This window comes from Phalangium opilio, unplaced genomic scaffold (assembly GCF_054372755.1).
Source record: "Phalangium opilio isolate 3A_F unplaced genomic scaffold, DU_Popi_V2 ptg000329l_1, whole genome shotgun sequence".
In the NCBI taxonomy this organism is placed as follows: domain Eukaryota; kingdom Metazoa; phylum Arthropoda; class Arachnida; order Opiliones; family Phalangiidae; genus Phalangium; species Phalangium opilio.
This window is the reverse complement of record NW_028324226.1, coordinates 11,583,507-11,592,083: the sequence shown is the minus strand read 5'-3', so window position 1 is coordinate 11,592,083 and position 8,577 is coordinate 11,583,507. Positions and strand designations below refer to the sequence as shown.

Genomic DNA, 8,577 nt, shown 5'->3' with positions numbered 1-8,577 from the left:
AGACCCATTTCAAGTCGATATTTAGACCCATTTCAAGTCGATATTTAGACCCATTTCAAGTCGATATTTAGACCCATTTCAAGTCCATATTTAGACCCATTTCAAGTCCATATTTACCCTATTTCAAGTCGATATTTAGACCCATTTTAAGTCCATATTTACCCCCATTTTAAGTCCATATTTACCCCCATTTTAAGTCCATATTTACCCCCATTTCAAGTCCATATTTAGACCCATTTCAAGTCCATATTTAGACCCATTTCAAGTCCATATTTAGACCCATTTCAAGTCGATATTTAGACCCATTTCAAGCCGATATTTGGACCCATTTCAAGTCGATATTTAGAACCATTTCAAGTCCATATTTAGACCGATTTCAAGTCGATATTTAGACCCATTTCAAGTCCATATTTAGACCCATTTCAAGTCCATATTTACCGTATTTCAAGTCGATATTTAGACCCATTTTAAGTCCATATTTACCCCCATTTCAAGTCCATATTTAGACCCATTTCAAGTCGATATTTAGACCCATTTCAAGTCGATATTTAGACCCATTTCAAGTCGATATTTAGACCCATTTCAAGCCGATATTTGGACCCATTTCAAGTCGATATTTGGACCCATTTCAAGTCGATATTTAGAACCATTTCAAGTCGATATTTAGAACCATTTCAAGTCGATATTTAGAACCATTTCAAGTCGATATTTAGACCGATTTCAAGTCGATATTTAGACCCATTTCAAGTCGATATTTAGACCCATTTCAAGTCGATATTTAGACCCATTTCAAGTCGATATTTACCCCCATTTCAAGTCGATATTTACCCCCATTTCAAGTCGATATTTACCCCCATTTCAAGTCGATATTTACCTCCATTTCAAGTCCATATTTACCCCCATTTCAAGTCCATATTTACCCCCATTTCAAGTCCAAATTTACCCCCATTTCACGTCCAAATTTACCCCATTTCAAGTCCATATTTACCCCCATTTCATGTCCGTATTTACCCCCATTTCATGTCCGTATTTACCCCCATTTCATGTCCGTATTTACCCCCATTTCATGTCCGTATTTACCCCCATTTCATGTCCGTATTTACCCCCATTTCATGTCCGTAATTACCCCCATTTCATGTCCGTAATTACCCCCATTTCTTGTCCCAATTTACCCCCATTTCATGTCCCAATTTACACCCATTTCTTGTCCCAATTTACACCCATTTCATGTCCCAATTTGCCTCCATTTCATGTCCCAATTTGCCCCCATTTCATGTCCCATTTCATGTCCCAATTTACCCCCATTTCATGCCCCAATTTAAAACCCCTATTAATCTCATATCAAACCCCTGTTCACCCCATTTCAGGACCATGCACCTGATTTACAGGAATATTTATAGTCTTGTTCAGTGGGACTTCACTACCTTTCCTATTGTGTTGTACACGTTGAAGGCTCTCTTATTATATCAATCCTGACTGAACACGATTTTAAGTAAAAAAGTTAATGCCGTTAAAATTATCCAAATGAACTCTTTTGGGCAACAACTAATGTAATGGAGTCAGATTGGTTTTAATAATGAGCATGTTTTACTTTTTAAAACATATCACTTAAAAACCTTTCTGAGGTCTGTATGCACAATTTTTTAAAAATACATGCTTATTGGAAAATATTTCATGGCATAAGAATTTTATTTTTTATTTTACAAACCGAGATTAATATTAGGTCATTACTAATCAACTCGGCCCTTTTCCAAAAAATCGTTTATTTTTCAAGGTCTCTCAACAAAAAACGTTGAAAATATTGCTTGTTTTATAGGTCGGGTTAGGTAAGGCATATGTTAATTAGGTTACGTGTCATTGAAACACAAATTTCAAGCATTGTACCTCCTAATAGTAGACGTATTTATCCTATAAATGTTATAAATTTAATAAAAAAAAGTTCAATAATAACAAACGTTTTATCGTTGACAGCTTTTAAAAATAAAAATATTTGCTTTTAATAATATGTGGTTTTTCATAGGCACTATATTACGTTAGAAAATTATTTTTGGGAACTCATTCTATGTTCAAACTTCGTTTAAGTTCGTTACAGTGTTACGTAATTTGACTTAAAAATTAAAATAAGCGAATCGCTTTATAACGGTGCATTTCTGCGATTTAAAAATATTTCATTCTTCTAAACTATAAATTTTGCTTAATGTTTTACAAAATAGATGGGATTATTGCTCATTTTACATAACCACTCAAGTTAATGAGATGTTAACGGGCGTAGATTGAATTTTAATTTAAGCCAAGATGTTTGTCCCATTAGACCAAATCCAAAACCGCCAAATTGCGGTAGTTTTCAGCCGAATTGGAATTCGGTCGTAAGGCAGGCAAACGGTTAATTACCATAGTACAATTAACTTGAAATGGGTCAATAGGGCCTTTAAACGGGGGAAATAGGGTCTTTAATGGGTAAACAGGTCTTTAAATGGGTAAACAGGGACTTGAAATGGTGTATTGACCGGTTTGTTTTACACCATAAACGTGGTGCTAAATATGGAAAAAATAAATATTTAACAACTCTTTCACTTCACTTGGTTTAATAATGTGACAGAGGTAGCGTACTTTTTCCATACTTTTAACACCATTAAACTAAGTAATATTAGAAGTTCAACAGATTGCCTAACAAAGATGTTAAAAACCACTGTAAATGGTGCATAAATGCCTAATATTTCCTTAATACTTGCAAATAATATTAGCAAATGGCGTGAATTGATCATAAAAATGGGGTTAAAGTACACCCTAAATGATGTCTTTTTGGCACCGGAAAACAGCATATATGGTGTTTGAATGCACCGTTATATTTTAGAGTGCAAATGTATGACGGTGAAGCAAACATGATTATTCAAAATTTAATTACATTAAGACTGAAGTGACAGATATTATAAAAAACCGTCTTGGTTTGGACCAAGGCCGAAAAAACAAACGATATGTTTGAGGTTTATCAATTGACTGAAGTTCCAGATATTGAAATTTTTTTCTAGTTATTTTTATCCACTCAATCCTTAATCAATATTTAATTCAATCAACTGATTTTACTGTTAATGGATCTAGTCCCTCTAAATTAATTGAAAAAATTACATATCTACGCTTTTTCAAGAACAATTACATTTTCCGAAAACATTTTATCATGAAATTAATTATTTTGAAGGGATTTCGTGTCAATGCTCACTAACTTGTAAGCACCTTGACCAAAATAGTTTTAATTGTTGCTGGCTTGACAAATTTTCAAGTTTGCACCAAAAGAAGTTTAAATCTGTTTTATGTTGTTGATAAGACTGTCGTTTACAGTGAATGTCGTCTACTTAAGACAAAGCAACAAAGTTTATCCTGCGTGGTTAAGGGTAAAGATCACATAAACAGAAATACTTCTCAGTACCAATGACTTGTTATATTCATTTCCCGCGGAGATAATATGGTTAAACACATCATTCATTACTAGTTATGCCAAGAAGGTCACATTTAACTCCGACACCCCCTCCCTTCCTCTATTTTCCCAATATATTGCATTTTATAATCACCAGTGGTTCCAGTGTATGGGTCATCTGAGCCGTCGCAACACACTATATTATATTACCATATAGATCGATACCTTTTCACATTAGTAAACGGTACATGACACTCCGGACTTGCTCGCCAACATTATTAACCTAACACTATAAAACATTCGTGTACATGAATGGTTATGGTTATGGCTTGACACTCGCTAGCGCCCGAACGACCGATCACTCAGTGTAATCGGTGTACAGTACATTTGTAAGTGAGTTTGGAAATTACATACAGAGAAACTAAAACACAGGTGTGATCCCGCCATTGGGGTGTTTTCTCTCTTTCATTTTCTCGCTCGCTTAGAAGCACCGCTATAGGCAGTGCTAGTTAACTAGCCTCCTGCTCGTAGTGAACTTTGGCACCGTCTGGCGATGACCCTTGGTGCGAGGGAGAATACACCCCAATGGTGGCCTCGCCCCTGTGTTTTCCGAAATGATCTTTACGCTTGCTAAAATGATTACGCGTAATACGTAACCGGTGTAAAGTAGGGGGTGACGTTTCAAATGAAGACTGAGTTATGACCAAGAAATTCTAAAGTATGGAAATGGAAGTTCCAGTGCAACTTTACCTTCATAGAGGCGACAATAGAAATGTAGCATTTCGATATACGAAATTTAATGTATAAATTCGCGCAACACCCTGGTTTGGCATCAATTAAATATTCACATTTTCCATTCGAGTTATGCCAAAGTTCGCTTGCTCTTTTTAGACATCCAGTAGAACATTTCAAATATTCAATACTGATCCCTCAACACGTACTCCCTTCAAAATAATTAATTTCATGATAAAATGTTTTCGGAAAATGTAATTGTTCTTGAAAAAGCGTAGATATGTAATTTTTTCAATTAATTTAGAGGGACTAGATCCATTAACAGTAAAATCAGTTGATTGAATTAAATATTGATTAAGGATTGAGTGGATAAAAATAACTAGAAAAAAATTTCAATATCTGGAACTTCAGTCAATTGATAAACCTCAAACATATCGTTTGTTTTTTCGGCCTTGGTCCAAACCAAGACGGTTTTTTATAATATTCGTCAGTTATTGTGGAAAAACTCTGACATTTTACGTTACATCTGAGACCTCACAGCACCGCTCCCGGGAGGGCTCAAACCACCAGTCTTTTGAATAACAGCTGAACGCGCTAACCATGCGCCACGGAAGCCCAAAAATTAATTGGTCGTCAGGTGCTATGGAACAACCTTGACTTGTTACGTCACATCTGAGACCTCACAACACCGCTCCCGGATGGGCTCGAACCACCAACCTATTGGTTAACAGCCGAACGCGCTAACCCTTGCGCCACGGAAGCTCAAAAGTTCAATGCTCGTCAGGTATTGTGTAAAAACCTTGACTTTTTACGTCACATCTGAGACCTCACAACACCGCTCCCGGATGGGCTCGAACCACCAACCTATTGGTAAACAGCCGAACGCGCTAATCATTGCGCCACGGAAGCCCAAAAATTAAATGTTCGTCGGTATTGTGGAAAAACTCTGACATTTTACGTCACATCTGAGACCTCACAACACCGCTCCCGGATGGGCTCGAACCACAAACCTATTGGTTAACAGCCGAACGCGCTAACCATTGAGCCACGGAAGCTCAGAAATTAAATGGTTGTCAGGTATTGTGGATAAGTTATGACCTATTACGTTACATCTGAGACCCTACAACAACTCTCCCGGTTGGGCTCAAACCACCAACCTTTCGGTTAACAGCCGAACGCGCTAACCATTGGGAGAAGGAAGCCCAAAAATTAAATGGTCGTCAGGTATTGTGGAAAAACCTTGACTTTTTACGTCGCATCTGAGACCTCACAACACCGCTCCTGAATGGGCTCGTACCACCAACCTATTGGTTAACAGCCGAACGCGCTAACCATTGAGCCACGGAAGCTCAGAAATTAAATGGTCGTCACGTATTGTGGAAAAACTTTGGCTTTCTGCGTTACATTTGAGATCCCACAACATCGCTCCCGGGTGGTCTCGAACCACCAACCTTTCGATTAACAGCTGAACGCGCTAACCATTGCGCCAAGGAAGCCCAAAAATTAAATGGTCGTCAGGTATTGTGCAAAAACCATGACTTTTTACGTCACATCTGAGACCTCACAACACCGCTCCCGAATGGGCTTGAACCACCAACCTTTCGGTTAACAGTCGAACGCGCTAACCATTGCGCCACGGAAGCCCAAAAATTAAATGGTCGTCAGGTTTTGTGGAAAAACTTTGGCTTTCTACGTTACATTGGAGATCCCACAACACCGCTCCCGCGTGGGCTCGAACCACCAACCTATTGGTTAACAGCCGAACGCGCTAACCATTGAGCCACGGAAGCTCAGAAATTAAATGGTTGTCAGGTATTATGGAAAAACTTTGGCTTTCTACGTTACATTTGAGACCCCACAACACCTCTCCCGGGTGGGCTCGAACCACCAACCTTTCGATTAACAGCTGAACGCGATAACCATGGCGCCACGGAAGCCCAAAAATTAAATGGTCGTCAGGTATTGTGAAAAAACCTTGACTTTTTACGTCGTATCTGAGACGTCACAGCACCGCTCCCGGATGGGCTTGAACCACCAACCTTTCGGTTAACAGCCGAACGCGCTAACCATTGCGCCACGGAAGCCCAAAAATTAAATGGTCGTCAGGTATTGTGGAAAAACTTGGCTTTCTACGTTACATTCGAGATCCCACAACACCGCTCCCGGGTGGGCTTGAACCACCAACCTATTGGTTAACAGCTGAACGCGCTAACCATTGCGCCACGGAAGCCCAAAAATTAAATGCTCGTCAGGTATTGTGTAAAAAGCTTGACTTTTTACGTCACATCTGAGACCTCACAACACCGCTCCCGGATGGGCTAGAACCACCAACCTATTGGTTAACAGCCGAACGCGCTAACCATTGCGCCGCGGAAGCCCAAAAGTTAAATGCTCGTCAGGTATTGTGTAAAAAGCTTGACTTTTTACGTCACATCTGAGACCTCACAACACCGCTCCCGGATGGGCTCGAACCACCAACCTATTGGTTAACAGCCGAACGCGCTAACCATTGCGCCACGGAAGCCCAAGAATTAAATGGTCGTCAGGTATTGTGGAAAAACTTTGGCTTTCTACGTTACATTTGAGATCCCACAACACCGCTCCCGGGTGGGCTCGAACCACCAACCTATTTTTTAACAGCCGAACGCGCTAACCATTGAGCCACGGATCCTCAGAAATTAAATGGTTGTCACGTATTGTGGAAACGTTTTGACTTTTTACGCTACATCTGAGACCCCACAACACCTCTCCCGGGTGAGCTCGAACTTTCAACCTTTCGATTAACAGCTGAACGCGCTAATCATTGCACCACGGAGCCCAAAAATTAAATGGTCGTCAGGTATTGTGGAAAAACTTTGGCTTTCTACGTTACATTTGAGATCCCACAACACCGCTCCCGGGTGGGCTCGAACCACCAACCTATTTTTTAACAGCCGAACGCGCTAACCATTGAGCCACGGAACCTCAGAAATTAAATGGTTGTCACGTATTGTGGATAAGTTATGACTTATTACGTTACATCTGAGACCCTACAACACCTCTCCCGGTTGGGCTCGAACCACCAACCTTTCGGTTAACAGCCGAACGCGCTAACCATTGCACCAAGGAAGCCCAAAAATTAAATGGTCGTCAGGTATTGTGGAAAATCTTTGGCTTTCTACGTTACATTTGAGATCCCACAACACCGCTCCCGGGTGGGCTCGAACCACAAACCTATTGGTTTACAGCCGAACGCGCTAACCATTGCGCCACGGAAGCCCAAAAACTAAATGGTCGTCAGGTATTGTGGAAAAAACTTGGCTTTCTACGTTACATTCGAGATCCCACAACACCGCTCCCGGGTGGGCTTGAACCACCAACCTATTGGTTAACAGCTGAACGCGCTAACCATTGCGCCACGGAAGCCCAAAAATTAAATGCTCGTCAGGTATTGTGTAAAAAGCTTGACTTTTTACGTCACATCTGAGACCTCACAACACCGCTCCCGGATGGGCTAGAACCACCAACCTATTGGTTAACAGCCGAACGCGCTAACCATTGCGCCGCGGAAGCCCAAAAGTTAAATGCTCGTCAGGTATTGTGTAAAAAGCTTGACTTTTTACGTCACATCTGAGACCTCACAACACCGCTCCCGGATGGGCTCGAACCACCAACCTATTGGTTAACAGCCGAACGCGCTAACCATTGCGCCACGGAAGCCCAAGAATTAAATGGTCGTCAGGTATTGTGGAAAAACTTTGGCTTTCTACGTTACATTTGAGATCCCACAACACCGCTCCCGGGTGGGCTCGAACCACCAACCTATTTTTTAACAGCCGAACGCGCTAACCATTGAGCCACGGATCCTCAGAAATTAAATGGTTGTCACGTATTGTGGAAACGTTTTGACTTTTTACGCTACATCTGAGACCCCACAACACCTCTCCCGGGTGAGCTCGAACTTTCAACCTTTCGATTAACAGCTGAACGCGCTAATCATTGCACCACGGAGCCCAAAAATTAAATGGTCGTCAGGTATTGTGGAAAAACTTTGGCTTTCTACGTTACATTTGAGATCCCACAACACCGCTCCCGGGTGGGCTCGAACCACCAACCTATTTTTTAACAGCCGAACGCGCTAACCATTGAGCCACGGAACCTCAGAAATTAAATGGTTGTCACGTATTGTGGATAAGTTATGACTTATTACGTTACATCTGAGACCCTACAACACCTCTCCCGGTTGGGCTCGAACCACCAACCTTTCGGTTAACAGCCGAACGCGCTAACCATTGCACCAAGGAAGCCCAAAAATTAAATGGTCGTCAGGTATTGTGGAAAATCTTTGGCTTTCTACGTTACATTTGAGATCCCACAACACCGCTCCCGGGTGGGCTCGAACCACAAACCTATTGGTTTACAGCCGAACGCGCTAACCATTGCGCCACGGAAGC

The 8,577-nt window shown here is 41.1% G+C and overlaps 2 non-coding genes across 2 annotated transcripts; both read right to left on the bottom strand.

Annotated features, from left to right (window-relative positions):
• Positions 1-7,329: 7,329 nt before the first annotated feature.
• Positions 7,330-7,402, bottom strand: TRNAY-GUA (transfer RNA tyrosine (anticodon GUA)). Its single transcript has one exon. It is a non-coding gene; the product is annotated as a tRNA-Tyr (tRNA).
• Positions 7,403-8,504: 1,102 nt separating this feature from the next.
• On the bottom strand, positions 8,505-8,577 carry TRNAY-GUA (transfer RNA tyrosine (anticodon GUA)). Its single transcript has one exon. It is a non-coding gene; the product is annotated as a tRNA-Tyr (tRNA).